Below are 24,487 nucleotides of genomic sequence, written 5' to 3'. Positions count from 1 at the left end.
GCAAGATGATATAAGACCAAACAGTAACCACGAGTAACTCGACAACCATATGGTAAAATCAAAAGTTCTTCATTTCTATGATTTGCACAACGTGACTTTGGTCCTTTTGATTAAATTACTGCCCTTAGTTTCAGATTGATAATCCATTCTTTTTCCGTCATGAAACTAAAACTAATGTGTCTTCAAAAACTTCAATTGGTGAAAATGTACAAATGTGTTGTGTAATTATGGGGTAAATGCTTAGATTTGACTTTTTACGAAATGGTAAGGTTAAAATCGACATGTTTTTAAAAGAAATTTGGCCGAAAACATAAGAAAGCAGGTAACTTGAAACTTATTTAACTTTAAAATAAAACTATAAGGTGTTTCCCTATATGCATACAAACCATGAAAAAATCTTGTTGTTTCTTAATTTCAAATTTGAACATTACGTTTGTACGATTTTTCGTTATTTTATATAGCAATAATACTATGGTTACGCTTCCGATTTTGAAACTTAAAAGGCCGGCAGTTTTCAAAGTAAATAATGTTCATTTGAACACGAGCAAAATCTAAAAACAAACGTGTACAGTTCACCTATTTGCGGACACAGTGTTAATTAGACATAAAAATTAGCATATTGTCATTTTTATCAAGGGACATGTATAATCCTATGACGTAACGTCAGATATTGCTACCATTTAGTGTAACAGAAAAATAACGTTAAATTAGAAACGCGCACTATCAAGTTTTTCCTGTTTTCCTTGTTGGGTGAATAAAAAGTGTAGCACACAAGTAGAAATGCCGAGATATTCCATTCAAATATGATTTTGTAATTTACATAGGATATTAACAAGAGACAATTAAATGGCTTATAATTATGACACTGAAGTTTTCTTAAATTTTATCGTCTTAAAGATGTGTATTTTTGTAATATATGCATCATTTCGTTTTGTTGAAAGTAGGACATTTACATTTTACTTCTAGCAATACTAGTAATGTGTTTTTCGGTGGAATATTGCTGCATTATATAAACAACCCTAAATTGATTTTATTCAAGCAGTGGAACAAGAGACAATTAAATGGCTTATAGTTGTGACACTGAAGCTTTCTTAAATTTTATCGTCTTATAGATGTGTATTTTTGTAATATGTGCATTATTTTGTTTTGTTGAAAGTATGACATTTACATTAAGTGGAGGAAGGAACCCCCGAATGACTTTCATGCCGACATATTACGCTTGTGGCGACGTCGAATAATGTTAACGGACAACCTTGCAAGACATTTTCATTAATCCTTAATTTGTATAGGTAACCCTTTAATCTTAATACAATTTGGTGTAAAGTACTTTTTATTGGTATAGTAATGAAAGCTGAAAAATAATCTTCATGAAATCAAATCTCTGTTTTTTGGCAGTAAAAGTGTTGTGAAGGCAAAAAAAGTAAATTCGGACATTACCGCAAGACATTGCAAACCTATTGTTTTGAATTGAATATGTAGCTCAATTCATTCAATAATTTGAACTTTTGGATCTACCACTAATAAATTATATGTCAATTTTTTTAATTTTTTTTACTGAAATGTTTCAAGTTTCCAAACTAAATTTCCCCTGGGACACTCATTTATACATATTCTTTTCAAAATATCTATGCTAATTTTATATTGAGACGGCCATGTAAACCAGTACTGAAATATATCACATCATAGAACATTCATGCAAAATTTCGATGAGTTGTGTGAACATGTCGCGAATTGTTCGATTTTTTTGTTTCGAGTTTGTCACATGGGACAACGCCAAGTGAACGTTTTTTTCTGATAATCTGTGTCTTCCGAAGCCTATGAATACTATATTTTTATTCATCCTTTATCATAATGTGAAAATTTAAGAAGCAATCTTTCTTTTCATATATAATTTGAAATATTCATTTCAGCATTTCTCAGAAAATTTCCTTATCAAATATTTAATTAGCGCTATTTTTCGTGGTTGTAGCAATATGTAACGTTGCGTCTATATTAATGTCTGCCGTCATGATCAGGCAAAAAGGCCGCTATGCAAATTAGAAAGGAACCCCTAATTTTGCCATATGCTGACATTTAAGACGTACGAATTGTAGGTGAAATGTACCAAAATACAGAATTTCGACCACAAACTAAAAGACATAACATAATATCCAACCAGACTAACAAAAGAAAAATCATAACTTGGGAACAGGTCACAATTGGTAGCTAACGGACCAGACGTCGTAGATGGTAAACCATAATTTAAGACGTGATAAAACTGTCGTTATTTTAGACACAGACTTATTTTCAAATGTTTTATTTTTAACATTATTCAAACTTAATAAATATAAACAGATTTACCTTTCATATGTTTTGACAGTCCCAGTAGCTTCCCCGACAGTTTTCGCAATTTTCTCCTATCTTTGTAATACTCATTGCTTCTGTTATAACTCGTCGAAAGAACAGAGTCTATTTCTCTTTTTACACTTTGTATATTAGATCGGATTTCAGAATGCATGATAGTCCGGAAGCGACGCACTCGCCTTGCGAAAGTATTATTAAGAGTCCGTTCAATTGTCATTCGCATTTTAATCGACGTATTATTAAGCACATCATCAGTGTAAGCTTCTACGGATGTTTTGAAATTTTCTATTGCTGCATTAAGTTTATTTTCAAGCTTATTGTGAATGTTTTTAGACTCTAGTACAATCTTTTCAGTAATCACTTTCCTAATTTCAATTTCCATAAATGATTTAAGTTGTTCTCCAAGCTTGGACAAGTCAAGTTCCGCCATCACAGGTGTTCTGACATTGCTGAGGAGAGGAACATATTGTATATCGGTTAAATTAGACGAAAATGCTGTATTCAAATATCCTATTTTTAAATACAATACAATACAAAGAAAACATGTACGCATCCTTTAATTAAAGCCATGACTTAAATGACTTGTATTGCTGTACTGTACCACAAATATATGTTCTGTGTGTTGTGTTAAGAAGTCGGAATATGATGTGCAATTGTTTATAGAACATTGAGTGTTAATTAGGCATAGCTTGAGATGACGGGTCTGTCTCTACTAAATCAATGCCAATCACTTCCTGCGAAAAAAATAATCTTTAATAAACACATTTTTGAAATTTAGAAGTAACGCAATATTGTGAACATTTATGACATGTTTATGTAGTACATCGGTACATACGATGCAAGATTTTAGTTATGCGCAAAAAATTGAACATTAATCATAGTTAATTATATTACAGCTAGAAAACACTCTTCTATCAAAAAATTCTATAATCACGCTTAACTGTAAATATAGATAATGGAATTTACCAAAAGAACTCTCTTTGAGGCTAAAGTTTTGGAACTTTTACTACGTAAAAAAAGTATATTCCAAATCCATACCAAAACCGCAGATAAAAAATTATGTTTTGGTAACTGAGAAAATTAAAAAAAAAAAAAAAAAACATTGTGCAATTTTCCGAATATTTACAAATTGTCCCGTGGGTTATGTCAAACTGGCTTTATAGGAGACATGTAATTTTGACAAAAATCAATCTGTAGATCCTTCGACATGTGTAAAAGTTACCAGTCTTGTGTATAAAACTACTGATATTTGTCTATGATTCAATATTTTGAATAAAAAGAGGACATGCTCATTGGAGGATCAAGGGATGGGGGTCCAGGCGTTGGAACCCCACTTTTATTTTTACGATCAATGCATTTGAATGGGAGGATATAGTTGGAACCCCCCCCCCCCCCCCCCCGCCTTTTTTAAGATGGCTGGATCTGCCCCTGCATGCTAGCACTTTAAATTGATGCGAACAAAATAGTTTTCCAATATTGCTGTAACTTGTATATTACAGTCCCTCTACAACTAAAATTAAAACTGAAGTACTGTGCAGCTATATAGATTTGCAGAAAGAAAGTGCAAATAATGTCAGTTTAGATTGATGCGGTCAAAATTGTTTTTTTAAACCCGGGTCTGTCCGAGGTATGAAAACTACTCGTAAACAGATATTACTGTTGGTAGAACTGTCCAAATTAGTTCTAGGTAAAACTGACCAAATCAGATCTAGGTTAGAACTGTTCTAGCTAGAACTGACTAAAAGGTGTCAGGCTGACAGTTCTACGTACTGTCCTATAACAGTTCTCCTGACAGATTCTGACAGATTTAATGAGAGGTTAGAAGTGATCTCCACTGTATCTATCAAAAGAGTATGCATTTAGGTTTCTCTGTAAGTACATGTACATTATGAATATACGGTATAATTGTATATTATATCATCACACGGCAGAAGCCATGAAACCAGATACTCTTGTTACATTCTTTATGCGCATGTACCAAGCCAAGTACCTTGATTGAATTTAGTGTGTCGTGTTTGTTTTCGTAAATCAATTTGTTATAAATTTGTCAACAAATTATCCTATTTAGTTTTGTTCACATTTTGTTATGTCGTGGTGTTTTTATCTGATCATTTGATCTCATTTATGAAGGCCGTATGGTGACCAATACATGATGTAAACGTGTAAAAGTAATCTTGTTACAAATATTTGAGGGGTCCCCAAGTAGCTATTGAAGGAGGAACTAACTTATTATTTTTAAATTGCACCACCTGCCTTTCCCACACGAACCAGTATTGCACTTCGCACAGAAAACTGAACAATGATCTTGTTATAAAAAAAACACCAGAATAATGAAATCTAGGGGACATCGTACCTATCATTCTTGTGGTTATCCTTTAGAATTTACATCTTCAAACGTTATGCATTACTGTATGTATTATTTTTTCTAATATTAAGCATATTTTGCAATAATTAAAAGTTAAAAGCGTATCATATGCGGAAAACATATAAATAACTTAAATATGGACAATGCAAATTCGAGAACATCTCCCTCGTAGTGGTTTTTTTTTCTTTAAAAAATATGTAGCAGATTGCTGATCTTCGATAGTTTGTTTCATTTTTCCATCTGGACTTTGTTTCGGATGTATAAATACGCAACCACGTCTAACCGAAATGAAATGTCTCTTGTGGGGAGAATGTCTCGCTATATGCGCGTTTAAGACCCCATACAACAACTCGCTGATGGGTAAACATATAACCTACTGCAAAGCCAAACTTTTGTTCCTTTCAAACAAACTTTCATTTCCAGTCATTATCTTGTATTAATTGTTGTATGAAATAAACAAAATCATCTCGTAAATCTACAGACTCTTTTTGATGAAGACTATTATGACCTCAAGAAATATGTGGTGTCCTTTGATCATAAAATGTCACTCGTGGTGATTTATATCATAAACATAATTAAATGCATACTAGTCCAATTGTAGGGAAGGGTTAAGCACTGACAAACAGGATTAACTTCGCCACATTCAATACATGTATGTACCTCTCCCGTTGGGACCTGTAGTACAGTTGTTGTCGTTGGTTCACATGAAATTAAGAAGATGTGGAATAAAGGCCAATGTGACAACTCTCCACTTAAGACCAAATGACAATCAATGAAGTTAATATGTCTGTTATATTTGCTTTTTGTAAAAAGAAAAATTTATAAACTACTCTGTTGGTTTCACATTCTTCATTTGGGGGCATTTATAAATGTCTATACGGTATGGATTTTCTCATTGATGAAGGCTGTACTGTTGCCGATAATGTTGCTAACATTCACTTTACTCTGGTGGATAGCTGTCTCATTTATAATAATACCACATCTCATTATTTATATATTAAATAAAACATGTGCATCCGTAATGATCAAAATTGATTGCTTATTAGAATGAAGAGCAAACATGCATACTTTTAATTTATTTAGGGGGCCTCGGTGGCCCAGTGGTCTAAGTAGTTACTACTGTAATCACAAGCCAGTCAATACTGAGGTTGTGAGCTAACACCGCTCGTGCAAGTGCACGCGACTCCAATCTTAATTGACTAGGATTGTCAGTTTCCCTATCGAAGGTCGGTGTTTTCTCCGGGCAATCCGGCTTTCTCCGCAAAAAAAATGGCCGCCACGAAATAGCCCAACAGCGGAACTTAAAATTGGCGTTAAAATACCAAAAATAAAATAAATAAATAAATATAATTTATTAAGATGATAATTAATAAAAGTATAATAATACATGCATTACACAAATAATGCGAATAACAAATATCTATATAAATAATTATATGAACAAATATTTACATATAGCATAACAAGCATGAAATCTTCGTCACTTATTCCATTGAAAAATATCAACAAATAGGTTTCATATCTATCATATTCTGTGCGCATGTCAATGGAAGCTGCAATATGCGCACTAATTGTTCATTAATTGATCTGATAGGGTCTATGCATGCTCCAAATGGCAACAGGAATATGTAAAACCATGCTAGTAAAAATGCTAATGGCCACGCCACAAACCATATAAGAAGAAACCATATGATAGCTGACAGGCAACCTTTAGCCCCGCCTCCTTCACCTTTACCCATAGTTCTTTAACGGTGATTTTCTGAAAAAGATACCAAATAATGTTAAAATTAATAACCAAGCAATATATATTTTTTAAGAAAAACAAGAAGAATTTGGGAATCAAACAATACGCAAATGAATTAGATCACGAAAAGAAGTGAAGCTGAATTTTTGTTTATAGTATGCAGAATAGCAGTAATTGGTTTATGGTATCTTTTGAAAACAAATTGCGTTGGGTTTTTTTTTTTTCCTTTTCACTCATTCGGCTACTTTTTTTTTTATTAAAATCATAATACAGACCACCCTTTTTATTAGGGTCTGGATGAGGCTAACAGAAAAGAGAAAAATGGACAAAAGGCACGGAATGAATAACAAAAAAAAAAGAATAGATCATAACGGGCAAGTTAAATAAAATAAAATAGTTTGAAAATAAAGAAATAAGAAACCCCATTCCGACATTCATTCGTCAATTTTTTTTTACTGTCAATTTGTCTAAATTTGATCTCTATATTATTGTCCAACTTCGTTTTTCCTTGTAATTTGCCGTCACGTTATCGTTCATTTTTTGACAGTACATTTGTGTTCTTAAAAAACAATTTCATTTTACAACTGATGGCAAATTTTTACAATACCCCGTACAATAAAGTCCACTAGCTGACTGCTTAAGAAGGGACTAAATTTAGTCATGCTTCAGTGATGCCCTATTTAATTAATCTTAAGTTTCCACAAAAATTATCCACCAAAGGGGGGATCTAATTTCAAATACAATTGAATAAGACTTTGCATCTGTCCAGTACTCTTTGGCAATTATACATCTAAATATTTGTATGCTTAGTAAGGGAGCTACCATTTGATTTTTATGGGGGGGGGGGGGGGGGCTAGGATGAAAAATGTTGTCCTGCCTTTTTATTTTTCACTCTGTTCAGTCCTGCCTTTTTTTTTTTAGTTTATCCTGACTTTTATTTACCTAAATTGTCGTCCTAACTTTTTTTTTTTTTGCAAGTGTCTCATCCTGCCTTTTTTTTTTTACTCAAAACTCCTGTCCTGCCTATTTTTTCAGATTTCATCCTAGCCCCCCCCCCCCCCCCCCCCCATAAAAATCAAATGGTAGCTCCCTAATATAAAAAAAAATCGTTGATACATAACGATATATAGCTTATAATATAACTTTAACTATTAGTTTATCATGTTTATATGTTTATATCCTTTAAACATATACGCCTACATTATACCAGGAAGGATTAAATGTACATCATGTAAATGCATATAATTGATATACCTTGACTTTATATTTTTAGATACGAATATATAGTGTTCTGTGCTTTTACGCATTGGTTCAAATACACGAGAAATATATATCAGGATACTGAAATCTGCGTTTCGCTAATTTTCATTGACACAGCTTAACTTATATCAAGTAACTTTTTGTTAAGCATATATGATATTTAAAAAAATGTCTTACACTTTTCCATGTTTACTAGTAAAATGAATAATAGGTGACGATGATGAAATTCTTTAATTTACTTTTCAAAAGATGTAGAAGTTTTATGAGTATCTATAAACGATCTTACCTTAAAGTATTATAGTTTTACGCTAAAACAAATACATAATGTATTCTTACTAATACACAACTCATGTGATGTTTTGTGAATCATTGTCACGTGGGTTCAGATTTTACTATATACTATCATTATAATGTGTCCTTGTAGTATATTTAAAATGATGAATTAAATAAATTGTTATGAATGAAGTGGTTGTGTGTTTGTGATTCACCCAATAAAGACAAAATTTCCGAGGATATCACATCGTAAGTAGCCATAACTCCGGTGCTGGCATAAAAATTCCAATATTGTTTGCCTGAAATTTGCTTTTATAAATTTTCAAATTATATAAATTTCCCCTAATGCGAATGCTCTAATTTTGTACCAATTTGTCTATCCTTATTTCCGTTTTGTTTTGATCAGCTGTTACATTTTTAATTTTGAATAGTTTAGGATTTTAGATATTTCGGCCTCGAGCATCACTGAAGAGACATGTATTGTAGAAGTGTCGCAGTAAAATTGATAATTTTGATGTTATTTTCAAACTGCTTTACAGAAAAACTTAAAAGATAATTTAAAAAGATTTTGTCAAACTGTATGTAACATTTTAATCGTTTAGTCTTAAATCATTTTTTTTAAAACATTTTTTTTTGCGTTCGAAAAAAACAAGAAAATGCACCTTAAAAACACACAAAGAGTGCAAACAAACTAACGAAGATTGCAATGAAATCGGTATCATTTAGATATTCAATATTTCTGGGGGTTTTTGTGGCCTCCTTAATTCGAACGTCAAGTATTTTAAAAGCAAGAAAAATACCTGACCTTGAACATTGCGAATATCATAAGCTTAGTACCGTAGAAAATAAAAGTTTACATAGATATTTAAGAGATATGACGGTTGTAATTCACTCGAATAAATCTTTTTCATGGCTTGACGTTTCCAATTCACGCATAGGGCAACAATCCCGGTACTTTCTTAAAACCAACGCCCTTAATCAGTATGTGTGCTTATCTATAATAAGGGTAAAAAGGTCTCCAATTCATTCGTCTATTCTCTTTATCATCTTCATTTTTTTCAATCCACAATGTGCAAAATAATAAAGTGGATTTTTTGAATCATAGAAATATGATGCAAGATGGGTAATCTCGTTTTAAAATATTCCTGGCTTCAAATAATATCAAACTAAAAAAATCTTACTAAAGCATTTATATTTTTAAGGATTATTGCTTTCAAAATATAATTCTATAGCAGAAATAAGAGTGGCTTTAAATTTGGAGGATACAATTTAATTGGATGTAGTTTTAACACTCCTTCATCCTATGTATATGTACACGTATCCCCTAACGTTAAAAATTATATTTAAACCATCGAAAAATATGAAGTTAACGACACTTTATCTAAAAAGCACTCTTGTCCCTATCTAAAGCAGATATACGTATTTACAATATGATATAATGTAAGTAGATGATTAATAGATTATAATCGACACCTAAATGCACTGATTTATTCAAACTATGTGGTAGGTCAAGGATAATTGTCTGATTGTATTCGAATAAAACGCAGTTGATGTAATCATATTTTATGACTGCTCGAGGACAACTATCTGATACAAATAGAACCTTATCTTTTGCGATGACAGGACATTGAGAGGCGTTTTGAATATTCTTTGGAGATTGAGGATGATAATTAGATATAAAAATATGTAGTATGAGCAATGAGGCAACGCTCAATCCAAGTTTGTTTTGAATTAAAATATCTGTTCGGTACATGTCAATGAGACTTCAATCAAACGTCCAAACTAATCTGTCGAGTTCTATATGAACAGACATAGCTAAAAGAACGCATTCAAACATATGTACATTGTAAGAGTTGTTTAAATTGTGCAGTTAGTTGTTAGGTTTTGTTTTTATGAGGGTTTCACTTTTACCTTGACATTTCCCTTGGCCTTTTCATTTTGGTGTGTACGTGTCGTCATTATGTGTCATGGGTCGATACATCATGTACATGTATTTTTTTTTTCAACTATGTATAAATATTTGCTTTGGAAATTCGAGACATTACCCGTCTGTTATACTGACCATATATTATTACATGTACACATTTATTCATAATAGTTTTAAAGACGAGAAAGGAGTAAACGAATATTACTTTAGGGTATAAACCAGTGGTGAATAAGTGAGACAATAGACACCAAAGGGAATCCAAACTCATAAGTCGCGATCGAAAATAAACTAACAATGCTATTGCTAAACAAGAAATGACAAACAGACGAACAACAAAACATGACATATGAAACTAACGACTGACTAACACGAAATCCTTCAAAAACTGGGTTTGAATTAACAAACTAGCAAATAATTTTACTATACTTTGAAGTGTTAAATGAAAAGGCTTTTCAACCTCATGAATAGATTACCGTAGCTGTATTTGGCAACACTTTTATGAATTTGTGGTCCTCAATGGTCGTCAAGTTTGTAATTTATTTGGCCTTTTTTTTTTTTTTTTTATTTGAGCATTGTGGCACCGTTAAAGTCAAAAATTCCTCTAAAGTCCACAACACCGCTAAAGTCCACAACAAATCTCCGCTACAGTCCACAACGCCGCTAAAGTCCACAAACTTTCCGCTAAAGTCCACAAAATGACCTCCGCTAAAGTCCACAAGAAAACGCCGTTAAAGTCCACAATAACAAGTTCCTCTAAAGTCCACAAAAAAGCACCGCTAAAGTCCATACATTTTTTTATTTATTATCAAAAGATTAATTCGTTGTGTTTTTACTCTCCATAATATAGATCTAAGAAAAAGCATAGAGCTTTGTTCTTGTAAAATATTTCTTATCAGCTTGAATTATATTTTTGATAAATGAAAAGATAATAGTACTTAGTAGGTCGGTCCGTGTAACACTTATCAATTCAAAATATTAAAAAGTTTTCGAATTTTTGATTTTTGAAATTTTGATCAAAGTTCCAAATATTTCAAAAATTTAGAAATTTTGAAATGTTTACCAAATTTTTAAAATTTTAAAAATTCTAAATTGCATTTTTTGATAGTTTAGATATTTAACCAAACTTTGAAAGTACTAATCGTAACGTGCCGTTTTGATTATTTCGCTTTTAGAAAGTTTGATTTATTAAATTTTTGATTAAAATATCAAAAATGGAAAAGGGGCGAATAGAGGGGTACCTGTAAACTACTAAAGGGAATAAAAGCGAAACGAAACGAATGCTTCAGAACTATTTAGTTTTCCCAGCGGCCATTTAGGAGAAACAGTGAATACGGATGAGTTCACAGTTAGCCAAATAGTATGTTAGGGTTGTGTATATATTTCTACTGAACTGTAAGCAATAAAATGGCTTAATATTTACGTGCAATTTTTAAATGGTTATTATAATACATGTTTATAACTTTGTAATATATTTTTACAGTGTCTCATAAGTCAACTTGTTTGGCTGGGTGATTATTTTAAATATTGTATATTCACGGTGGGTATGGTTGTCCTGCGAGAGAACGTACTGTGCTGGTGATTTGGTCCTGACGGGTGCTGGTGATCAATGAAAAAATGTAAACAAAGACGAAAATAATGATTTTTGACGTTTTCACTCATAAAAAATGGAAGAAAACGGTTGAGATTTTTCAATTTTGTTTCTTATGGGTTCATATGTAAACCATTAAAAAGTTGACCCTCTAAACTTTTTCAGTAAGCGTAACACAAAAATGCTCATTTTCAGAAAATCTCGAACTGAAAAAATAAAACAAAAATGCTCATAGAGTCCGCTTTCTATACCGCAATCCACGCGACAAAACTATTTTGTGAAAAAACATTGCAATTTATTAAAATTTAGCATTTTCTCAATTTATTCATGTCCTGATACTGTGCTGGTGGGTCCTGTCATTGTGCTGGTGGGTCCTGATACGGTGCTGGTGATTTTGGATAAGAAGTTGGTCATATTTGAAACAAATGTTACAAAATCAATAAAATTGGGCAGATAATTGTTGTCAATAGGATCTATGACTCCTATTTTAGCTCTTGTGCATCCATTTGGCTGTTTAATATGTGTTTTGAAATGATCGTAACTTGTATTAAATAATTACATAAAAGGGCAACATCTTTCGTCCAATATCAGATAACAATATATAGTATCTAAAATAAGAATAGTTTTATTAAGATATTTTAAATGCCCCTTACATTGATGCTTCAACAATGATCAAAGCCAATGCCGCATAGACATGTTTGTTAGCGCTCCGCATACCCCTCCCCACTTCCACCCAACCAACCCTCCTCATTTCCTCCTTCATTGTTACAGTGGTGTATCAACACAACAATTTATTACATAAAATAATAACACAAAGACACACATTATTGAATAACGAATGCTTACAGGTACTGAAAGCTAGTTCAAAGCCGCATTTTCAACTAATAGATAAACCATGTTCTCATATATACAAAAATTCCAATCGTGTAGATTAAAAAAGTCTCAAAACTTAAGTTCACATTTTAATGTTTGATGAAGCAGAACTTTAAAAGTGTGCAGTGAATCTTGTTCTCACAACAGTTATTGTCATAATTATGTTTACATAAGACTCATAAAGGAATTAAGAAGGTACCAAGAAATATTTTACAGTTCAATTTAATGATCATGAATGGAAGGAAATGGTACGGAAGTTTAAATAGGACAAACAGAAATTGATAGTATTTTTTGGCGAAAGACTTAAACGCTTCCTTGCATTATATAGTACAGCTCTTCTATAAAAGCATGCAAAAAAAACTTTGATTGACTTGCTTGCTATGTTCGCTTGGATGTTTTCAAACAATCGTAGGCGGAGTTTCAATACATACTGGGATTTGATTGGACAAATACAAACTGACAGGAATTGAAGTTAATGTTTATTTTCCAAACAAATTGTAGTATGTAGTAAACAGACTACTTACCTGTCGTTTACAAACATCCAAACAATCATAGCAAGCAATTTATTCAATGGTTTGCTTTGCATATATTTATAGAAGAGCTGTAAATTCTAAAAAAAAAAAAAATTGTTGTCGTAGATGGTTAAATCCTCAATAAAATCTCAATATCTTTGTTGGAACGAATAAAGGTTTTAAATCAAATTTTCGTGGACTTTTTAGCTTCCACCCTGACGAGACATGTTAGCTGTTCGTATGCTGTTGCACCTGACGCACGGAAACTTTCACATTTCCATCTTTTTTCTGAAATATTTTACCCAGCTCATACTTGACAGGACTGTTATCCTAGTAAAAGGTGTAACCAATGAATTGAACACAAGTTAAAAATTCTAAAATACTATATAATTAATTTTATGTGTCAATTTGTTCGAAAAAAGTCGAAAAGAAGAGAATTTTTTTTTAATGTCATGATTATCTGCCGCTTTCTAGATCTATGCTTAGCATTTATTTCAGATGACATGGACTCCTCACCCTGGTGACCCTGCTACCTTTCATAACTTTATCCGTATACATATATTAATAGATAAACAAAAGGCTGCAACTGGTATTTGATTCGTTGTAACGAGAATATTTGTGGTGAATGGAAACTGTGAGGGTCAAAATCTTAAATTGCTTATAAATGTTGCTGGACCCAGTTTCGTTATCTGATCTGAATTTTCTGAACGTGAAAGGTAGATAGACGTTTTGATTTTTTTTACTCGGTAAGTTTTGCCCTAATTGCTTGAACATTTGCAATATTAAAGCCGATTTCAATGAGCGTGTAGACAAAGGGAATATCTTTGGTTATCTTGCTTGCTGAACAGAAAAGTCATTGTTAGGTTATGTAAACTACCCTACTTTAAGAGTAGACTAGTCCGACAAATGACACATCTTTCTGTCTGTAGGACCAGGCTTATTCGAAAGGAGGGTATAGACCTTACCTAACAATGACTTCACGGTTTAGCTAACAAGCAAGCTAACCAAAGATATAACCTTTGCCTACATACTCAATGGAATCGGCTGTAACTAAAAGCTCGAATACATTTTAACAGACAGTGGTCTGGTTTGTTGATGAATATTGTTTTTCCTAGATTCACTCTTGAAAAATCATTTGGTAACATTTGGTCATTGTAATACGGACGCCAAGACAATAAATGAACCTCATACGATCCCTCGACACAGTTGAGCTTATATATGATCTTATAGCGATTCGGGTTGAAAATCAGTTGAAATTAAGCCAGTTGTTTGTGTGTGTAGATTTGTATTGTTTTAAACTGTTATGACTTTTTAAAGTTAAATCTAGGTGTTTAATTTAAGAATTTCTTTTTTAAACTTATATACTTGTTTTATACTCAATTGGTAGTATGAAGTTACGAGATATTTTAATTTTTGAAATTGAAGGCACAATTAACAAAGCAAACGTTAGTTTCAAATACTTTTAAATAGATTTTTAAGGATAATGTACCCTTGTGTTGATCCCATGCTAAACATAACAAAAATCTCTGTACAAAGGTCTGTGAATTTTCTACAAAAATAGTGATCCCATGCTAAAGACATATGATTCAAACGCTCAGAAAGTCCTTTCTTCTATATTTTTGCTCTCCATTTTTATACAAAACCTTTTACATTTTTATTTTATGGCCCGGGTTATTGTTGAAGGTCGTACAATGACGTATGGTTGTTAACACATACTTTCTTTGGTTTCTTATGGAAATTTGTCCATTGACAACAAACATACAACATCATCTACTTTATATAAGTATTGTATAAATTAAAACGTATTTTGGCGATCTTGCAAAATGATCGTAATCCCGAAAATCGTAAACATATTTTCTTATCTTAAAAGGGGCCAAGAAGGGTTCCATTAACAGGCCAATAAATAAAATCACAGTTAATTTTAAAAAGAATAAAAAATAGGTTTTTTTTCGGAGTGGCTATTTGTCCGGCTAGCCGGACGAATAGTGCCAGGGCTATTTGTCCGGCCATTGTAATGCGCATGTCATATAATGTGCGTTCGGAAGTGCGTGTAACATTGTCTTCAGTAGCACCAAGGGGGCGCGTGTAATCTGATCACTGATTTTCAATTTTAAGATCATGGCTGAAATATTTGTGATAAATTTTGCAGTTTTCGGAATTTGACAATGGAACACGATATTATGAGCTTCCAAGAATGATATAATCTTATGAAAGGGACTCTAAAAAATTGAAATCACAAGGAAAATGGGAAATAAAAGATAATTATATATAATTGATCGGAGAATTAGTTTTACAAAATTACTTGATTCGCCATGTACAGCTGTGTATAGGCGGAAAAGATGCTCAAAGCAAGTGTAGTTGAAAAAGGCATTTACAATTGCAGGTCTAACTGAATGAAATTTAACTTAGTTATAATCCAAAAATTAGTCTTGCAAGACAAGAAAAGAAAAGGAGTACACTGTGACACCCGATCCCCTCACTCAAAATATGGATAACTTTATGTCAAGAGGTCTATAATTCTCTTTGACAGCTACAGACATAATAGTTTTGTACCCTTTTCAGCTAGACAAAATCCTTTACGTTAACTTAAAATGCACGAGTCAAACACTACCCAAGTTTGTTTTACAAGTAAATTCTTCTCTCTTCTTATATAAAAAAATATGGGATATATCAAGGATTTGTATAGTAAGACAATTTATATATTACTATACAAATCCTTGGATATATATATATGATTTTATTCTAATCATTCGTTATCCACATTGGACTATATACTAGTATGAAGAAAACAATTTCAATTACCAGTAACAAGATTAGGCGCTAACATTAAAGATTTCAAACATGTGCTACCCCCTGGTGATGCTAAAGATAATATTACACGCACACACAAATATTATAGTGACATGCGCATTGTATTGGCCGGACAAATAGTAACTGCCTTTCTTTTTCTCTCATAATAACAGTAAACAGATTCATAACAATGTCAATTTCAAGAAAGCAGACAACAGTTAATTACTAGTAGTCAATAACAGTACAGCATCAATGATCTTGAATATTTGCCACTTTTAACTAAAATATAAAGGCACAGAACCAGGACATAGGAGCACAGAACCAGGACCGTTTTTCTTATCACCAGCACATCGTCAGGACAATTCCGTTTAACGAACTTGCACGACTTTTGCAATTTTATATTGTTGAAATATACTTTGCATGGTACTTATGACGCATCAGAGAAAAATTAAGCAACAAAACAGTCGTTTTATTGCCGTTCTGATACAATGTAAACAAACCCACCAGCACAGAATCAGGACCCACCAGCACCCGTCAGGACCAAATCACCAGCACAGTACGTTCTCTCGCAGGACAACCATACCCACCGTGATATTATTCAGCTGTTAATCAATACGTGACACTTTTGTTTAACATTTAATCAACTATTTCGGTTCTTTATAAATTGATGGCCTTCTAATATTCGGCTTTGAGCGTGCCTGAACTGAAAGGTAGATCCCGAAAGGCGCTTCGGACACATGCAACATTATTTTTAACGTTTTGTTTTAATTTTTTTTATCGATTGCATGACGATCATATATTGCCTTTTATAATTGATTAAAGTTGATATGGAAGGAATACTGAATCCTTGGTGTCGCAATGAACGGTTGTGCTATCCACACATGTGGGAGGTTGTTGATATAATTTTGACAATACTATCCGGTATTCACGCTGAATTTAAGAGTAAGATCAATTATCAGTAGCTTGAAGGTTGATACATTTTTAACATTCATATATACCATTTACTAGTAAACGTAAACCAAAAACATTAAGCCTGTATATGTATGTAATAGTTGCCGCTGTACGTTAAGTCCTCATCTATCCATTTGTAGGTGTCGACATTTTGAAATGGTAATTTGAAAACAATTTAAAAAAGTCAACGATAAGCATAGGATCAAGTTGAAGTGACCAATCGAGACCAATCGAAATCGGAAATATAAAGGTGACACTATATTTTACTTTAATACCTCCACGAGGGGCTTCAATGATGGTACATTTTAGGTGCAGAACCGTGAATTTGAAAATGTGGCCTGGGGCCTAGTTAGAAAACGTTAGGATAGATGCTTGTAAAAAGGATATACATTTATCATATACTAGTATGTAGCTCCGTTACGTGTCGGTGGCCCCCTAAATCCACCTCTGTTTTTAAAAGGCGACTAAAAGGAAGCAGAATATTTTGGCATCAATGGATAGGTCCGTATTTGTTATTTGCGCATTTAAGTTATCGTATTACAATCAATTTTGAGCAAAGTACAAGTACGTTCAGTCAAAATGGGGTGTGTAAAGAGAGTGCCACGCTAGCTTTTCTGAGCGATAAATTATGCCGTTTTGGCCATACACCAATGTTGCTGTCGAAAAACCAGGATATATAAACGCTGAATTTTAAGTTTAGAATTTACATGCGAAACGCTGAAAACCGAATATTTGAAAGTCAAGTAAATATAAGAACAGAAACTATTAGAAAAATGTAAGGTCGTACGATAACTTAAAACAGCATTAATAACAAATACGGAACTATCCCTTTCCTTTTATTTGCTATTTGTAAACATTGGCGGATTAAGAATCCCTAATAGAGCTACATATATGATAAATGCATATACTTTTTACAAATACACACGTAGTCTAAGAGAGCAACCATTGGCCTTCAAAAAGGGGGATATTTTTTTGCCGATGTGAGCACCTGAGATCACCCTTAGTTTTTGGTGGGGTTCGTGTTGTTTATTCTTTAGTTTTCTATGTTGTGTCATGTGTACTATTGTTTTTCTGTTTGTCTTTTTCATTTTTAGCCATGGCGTTGTCAGTTTGTTTTAGATTTATGAGTTTGACTGTCCCTTTGGTATCTTTCGTCCCTCTTTTGTTATCGCGCGAAAAATTTCTTCTAGTTTTTCAACGCTATCAATCAAATTATTTGGTTCAAAATTTAAAACTAATCCGGATTTTGGTTTGTCATCTGCTTTAACAGATTATGTCTTTCAGCAAATTGGGGATCAAATATTAAAAAAAAAAAAAAACCCAAAAAAAAACATACCCCCCCCCCCAAAATGTCGACACCTACAAATGGTTAGATGGGGGCTTAATGTACAGCAGAAACTATTAGATTATTATGCAGACTGAAAATTATGTTAATGGTATACGTTATATATGATATGAATGTATTCAACTTTTACAAAACCAGAACGATGAGTTGGATGTTAACGTTTACTTTATTTGACATTTTTAATCAAAGATCACTTTATTTGACCTTTTTTCAATTTGATTCGAGCGTCACTGGTGAGTCTTTTGTAGACTAGCGTCTGGCGCAAATACAAAATTTACATCCTGGTATCTATGATGAGATTATTTAGATACCTTACAACAGTTTCTTAGCTCCAAGCTACTTATATTTGATCTTTTTCTTAACTTCGTCGTGTATAGAGGGTAGCAGTGTAAATTAGAAATCAATAATCTCCAACAGTCGCAAAGTTCATTACGACACCATGGATTCAGTATTCCTACCGTACCAATACTTTGAACTGAGGCCCTTTATAGCTTGCTGTTAGGTTTGAGCAAAGGATCAGTGTTGAAGACCGTACTTTGATCTATAATGGTTTACTTTAACAAATTATGACTTGGATGGAGAGTTGTCTCATTGGCACTCATACCACATCCTCTTATATGTACAATATATGATCGTCGTGCAATTGATATAAAATGAAAACAAAGCGTAAGAAATTGCATGCGTCCGAAGCGCTTTTCTATAACTTTCTTCATCAGTAATGATCCAAGGTGATTATTACACGGCCAACATTTTATAAAGAAGAAGTTGATAAAAGCTTAGAGGATGATCTTTCAAAATGTACATGCAATGATTTCATCTGTCGACATCATTGCAGATAGTAAGATAAAGCAAAACAAAAAGTAATACACGTGTATATTAAGCCATTTTCAGTATTGCTTAAAGTTCAGTAGAAATATATACATACTCAACCCTACCATACTATTTGGCTTACTGCGGGTTCATCAGTATTCAATGTTATTCCTAAATGGCCACTGGGAAAACCAAATAGTTCTGAAGTATTCGTTTCGTTTCGCTTTTACTCAGTTTCGTAGTTAACAGGTGCCCCTTTATTCGCCCCTTTTCTATTTTTGATATTTTAAAACTTTCAAAAAGCGAAATAATCAAAACTGCTCGTTAAGTTTAGTACTTTTAAAGTTTGATCAAATATCTCAGTCAAATATAGAAACGTAATTTAAAATTTTCAAATTTTAACTATTTGTTGAAAATTTCAAAATTTCAAAATTTTTCAAATGTTTGAAATTTTGATTAAAACTTTGATCAAAATTTCAAAAATCAAAAATTTGAAAACTTTTTAATATTTTAAATTGATAAGTGTTACACGGACCTTAGTATCTACTTTTGATCCCAATAAATTTGATCAGACAATATGAGTATTTGGATCGTACGCATACGGTCTGGACCGTATAAGTATACTCGTTTGAAATGGCTAAATGGAAGACTAGTATGAAGTTTTGAGCTGAAATCTTTACGAAATATATACTATAATAGTATCAATGTTTCTGTTCTTTTCTATACAACTTTATAGGTTAATATAGAACAGATTTAGCGTTTTGTGAGTTTATAAATATGAATCTTTATGTAATTTTGCATGTGATTAAAAACCAAGTTAAACAACTAGTGTATGCATAATTTTTTATGCCCCATTTATGGGCATCATGTGTTCTGGCCTGTGCGTCCGTTTTTCTGTTCGTCCGTCCGTTCGTCCGTTCGTTATTTACCTTGCAAGTCGGTATACATATATGCTTTATTCTACACGGCTCGGGTGACCTTAATTAACAAGAACGACGTAGGACATCGGGTTAAAGGGTCATCCCAAGCCGTGCAGGTTAAAACATATATACCGATCTTATGGGCATTATGTTTGCTGGTCTGTGCGTCGGTTCGTTCGTTCGTCCGTCCGTCCGTTCTTTATAGTTATTGACCAAGCAAGTCGGTATATATGATTTATTCTACACGAATCGGGTGGTCCTAATTACCCAGAAGGATGTAGGGGTTCGGGTTAAAGGGTCATCCCGAGCCGTGCAGATTTAACCATATATACCGATCTTATGGGCATTATGTTTTCTGGTCTGTGCGTCCTTTCGTTCTTTCGTCCGTCTGTCCGTCCGTTCGTTATAGTTATTGGCCAAGCAAGACGGTATATATGATTTATTCAACACGGCTCGGGTGACCCTAATTAACCAGAACGACGTGCAGACTTTTCCTAAATAGGATTCTACCTTTCCCTAAACACTCAATGAAATCGGCTGTAAATAATTTCAGAGGCCTGGTATGCCGACCGATTAAAGAAGTATATCTACAGTAATCACTTACTTGTCGATGAGATACTCCTCTACTAGAGAATTTCACAACTATTATAGATCACCATACTGCCCTCAATAATGAGAAACAATCAATATTTCACGGTAATCGTAAAAATACCCGGAAAAAAAGGTTAAACAAATTCAAACGAGAAAAATAACGGCCTGGTATATTTACATAACAATAAACTGGAAACTATTATTATATACAGCAACAAACGACCAACGAGTTACAGGTTCTCAACTTTGGACATGCACATTCAGAAAGTGGTGAAGTTAAATACTTTTCAGGCGCAAAATACTTCCCTAATCTGGAACAGTGATGAAACAGTACAGCACATACACTGTTGTGCGAAAGTTAATGTAGATTCATTTAGGTCAAAAGCTAATCAATAGACTATTAACTGATATTAATGTGATAAAAGTCTGATGCAAGTAATATTTTTGAAAATTTCCACTTTGGTTTCCGGAAGAGTGGTGTAAATATGTATTACATTTATTGTTGAGTTGCTGTCTCATTGAAATGTACAAAATCAGGTTGTATCATGACATTTTGGTAGACACCATTCAACGCATCGATACCCGATAATAATCGATACAAATATAATTTAAAGCATAGAATATGTTCTTTTTCATTTAGAATTTATCATACTGGCTTCATTTTTCAGTTCTGAAAATCATAACACATTATTTGTAACCAACACCGAATTAATAACGTCGTAAAACGTCACACAAAAGTTTTGGAACAGGACCCCTTTGAGGATTCATATACTTAGTATTTTTGTTTGTTTAATGATATAATCAAGATTGTCCGAATGAATGCCGTTCAAATGTTTCAGATTAGGAGGCACGTTTGCTTTGTACATTAGTTACGTCAAAAAGTGATTATATGCAAAAAATAAGAAAGAAAAAACAGTACTTTGAAGAATGCAGTTATAATGTAATAAGTTTTATAAATAAAAAACCAACGAATTTACGAAATTTTCAGGAAATGATGTCCAAATTGTCCCCCATCATCATAATACAAAAGATCAAAATTAATGGAACAAAATCATCTACAGATACTGTACTTTTTCATTTATCAAACTGATAAACAAATAACTACCGAGAAGAAAGGCCCATGGTTTGTATTATTCTAACAAGATAAAAAAAAAACTAAACAAATTGATGTTTTTAATAATAAAAAAATATGTGTGGACTTTAACGGTGCTTTTATGTGGACTTTAGCGGAACTTGTTATTTTGGACTTTAACGGCGTTTTCTTGTGGACTTTAGCTGAGGTCATTTTGTGGACTTTAGCGGAAAGTTTGTGGACTTTAGCGGCGTTGTGGACTTTAGCGGAGATTTGTTGTGGACTTTAGCGGTGTTATGGACTTTAGAGGAATTGTAGACTTTAACGGTGCCACAGAGCGTCACTGATAGGTTTTTTTTGTAGACGAAACGCGCGTTTAACGCAAATGAAAAATGTCTATCCTGGTACATGTATCAATGATGAGTTTATTTACCAGTTGGTTATCCTATGAAAAGACTAAATTAACGTACAAACTGACAAAAACACTACCTAGACTCATTGCAGTTGAAACCCAAATGTTATCTTAATCAGTGGACTACATACAAAACACAATGAAGTGACAAAAAAGGATGAACAACAAATGCACCATTCCTTAATTTGAAAACTGATACACTAATTACATTATACATTTACAATGTGTACGGATGTTCGATCAACATGTTATTACATGACTGATTTAAATCATGACATTGTCCGGAATTTATAAATGCAGGTCAGTCTATAAATATAGTGGACGTTTTATTTAAGTATCAAAATTATTTAAAATTTTGAATTAAGTAATTTGTACGCATCAAATACAACATGTACAATGTAAACAACATATAATATCCGGCAAGAAGACTATACCGTCGACAGTGGTTACTATAATATAAGACAAGTCACTGTCGATTGACGGAAGTTACACGAAAGGCCCCAATAACAATAAAATATGTTACGATGGAATTCAGATCTACTTCCGGGAAATATAAACTCATAGTAAAAACGCTAAACTAAAAGATGTACTGATATATAGAACATGACTTATAAGACTCGTGTCCTATTTCGTTAACTGTTCAATGTAATCTGATTATATTTCATATCTTTCATGACTCAATTAAGGTGGTACCCAACACTTTCACTAAAATTAATTTGGCTCGTTTAATTTTCATTAACTTTTGACAATGTATTTACTTTGACCCTTTAACAAAAATATAATTTTTTATAAATATAATTTTTTTTTTTTTTTAACCAACCGTTTTGTCAGAAAAATTACAATGGTAATATAGCAGTTTGACAAATACCAATTTTGATCATAGAGAAGCTTAAAATTCCCTTTACAACACAACGTAATTAAAACGTTTAGATGACTTTACGGAGTTATCTCCCTGTAGTGTTAGGTACCACCTTAATCGTCGATTTTATGATCAAATTGCAATCAGAGATCCTAGACATAAGTATTCAAAGAATAAAATGAAAACTGTACTACATGTAGTTGTCTCATTTGAAATCATGCCATTGTTACATCAAAATCAGTTTATAAAGTCGACCATTTTGTGTTTTTATGTAGATTGAATAATTACTTCAATCGGTTTACGATCTTTCCAATGTGTGGAAACGACCATTTAGGTGATGGTGCTTCCATTTCCGCTTCAAGTTCGACATGAATTAAATAATTCCCACAGAGTTCGGGTGATGCAGGCTATGCCGCTTAATGGCTTACATGCATCCTTCCTGATAGTTTGTGGGTGTCATTGGTCGTGTTGTACGATTGAATCCCCGTCAACGTTTTATTGGGTCTCAATAGATTTTTATTACTGATTGTGACACCAATATGTACCAATACTTTGATAGATTTCTGATCAATAATGTGTTGCCTGCCTTCCTTATTGTTCAAGATAATTTATTAAGACAACGTTATTGACCCATGCTGCGTTTTTGTGGAACTTGGTATAATGGGGACTTGAGGTTGCTTCTGAAAATAAGATATAGTTACGGATACCAATATTTTTATGAAAGGTCTCACTCTAGAGTCTATACCTTAATCGACCTTAGTGTAAAGTTCGGGTTGGTGAATAGCAACTGTCGCTTCAATAAGATAATACTACTGCTCGATAGAGGCAACTGGACATAGTTGTGGTCAACAAAGAGGTGTTAGCTGGGGGGATGGAGCCTATCAACTTATACAATTATATTGATCTGACGGGAGCATAGACCAAGTTGTACCTTATAGAATCATAAACGGTTCGCTCAACCAAAAAGCAGGAAGTAGTTGTGAGGTTAACAATTTATGAGATATAACGAGGATGTATTGCTTTTATTACATTGGTCTTAATTTGCTTCGGAAGATCTATAGATGTGTTCGTTATATAAAGCAGTTATGATGCAAAAACGAAATAGATGTGACTTTGCTTCATCTTACTATCAACGTAGCGTAGCAAGGACGACGTTATCGTTGTTTCGGTGTTTGTTTATGATGATAACACGGATACCGTCACATTATACGTCGCATGGTAAGCTCAAATCTTAGGGTATTATTGCTAAAGGGAATACCTTGTTCCACTTCCAAAGCCTATGCATGTTTTATTTTATAGAATCAAATACCTCTGAGTTCAAATATTGATGCCAACTCGCAGAGAAACGTTAATGAAGCAGACGGGGATCACATCATTGTGATTTTTGTGTATCTTGACAGCTGACTTGCAACTCATACACATCTTATTGTACGCTTGTAGATACTACTACAGATGGATTATAGTCATAATAACATGTCTACTGATAGGCAATTTTGACATACTAGTAACTAACAGCTCGTGTTGCTAAGTGTTTTGTTTTCTATGTTGTGTCATGTGAACTATTATTTGTCTGTTTGTCTTTTTCATTTTTAGCCATCGCCATTTCCAGTTAATTTTCGATCTATGAGTTTGACTGTCCCTCTGGTACCTTTCGCCCTTCTTTTATAGAACATTTCATAAATACTGATATCCGGAAGATTTGCACACCTTAGCTTCAAAACTTTTCTCAGTTATCAAAATACATTTCCCTGTCGATTTGATATGGATTTGGAATATTCATGTACATGTACGCGGTCAGCTTTAAACAAACAGTTATATACTATTTCATGTTGTTTGCATTCCAAGTTAAAAA

The 24,487-nt window shown here is 33.0% G+C and overlaps 1 long non-coding RNA gene across 1 annotated transcript; it reads right to left on the bottom strand.

Moving 5' to 3' along the window:
• Window positions 1-6,045: 6,045 nt before the first annotated feature.
• LOC143051244 (uncharacterized) lies at window positions 6,046-8,099 on the bottom strand. The gene is made up of 2 exons (XR_012970668.1): window positions 7,999-8,099; window positions 6,046-6,467 (listed from the first exon to the last, which is right to left on the bottom strand). It is a non-coding gene; the product is annotated as an uncharacterized LOC143051244 (long non-coding RNA).
• Window positions 8,100-24,487: the final 16,388 nt, after the last annotated feature.

This window comes from Mytilus galloprovincialis, chromosome 11 (assembly GCF_965363235.1).
Source record: "Mytilus galloprovincialis chromosome 11, xbMytGall1.hap1.1, whole genome shotgun sequence".
Lineage (NCBI taxonomy): Eukaryota > Metazoa > Mollusca > Bivalvia > Mytilida > Mytilidae > Mytilus > Mytilus galloprovincialis.
The sequence above is the reverse complement of the archived record's forward strand: the minus strand, read 5'-3'. Positions and strand labels throughout refer to the sequence as shown.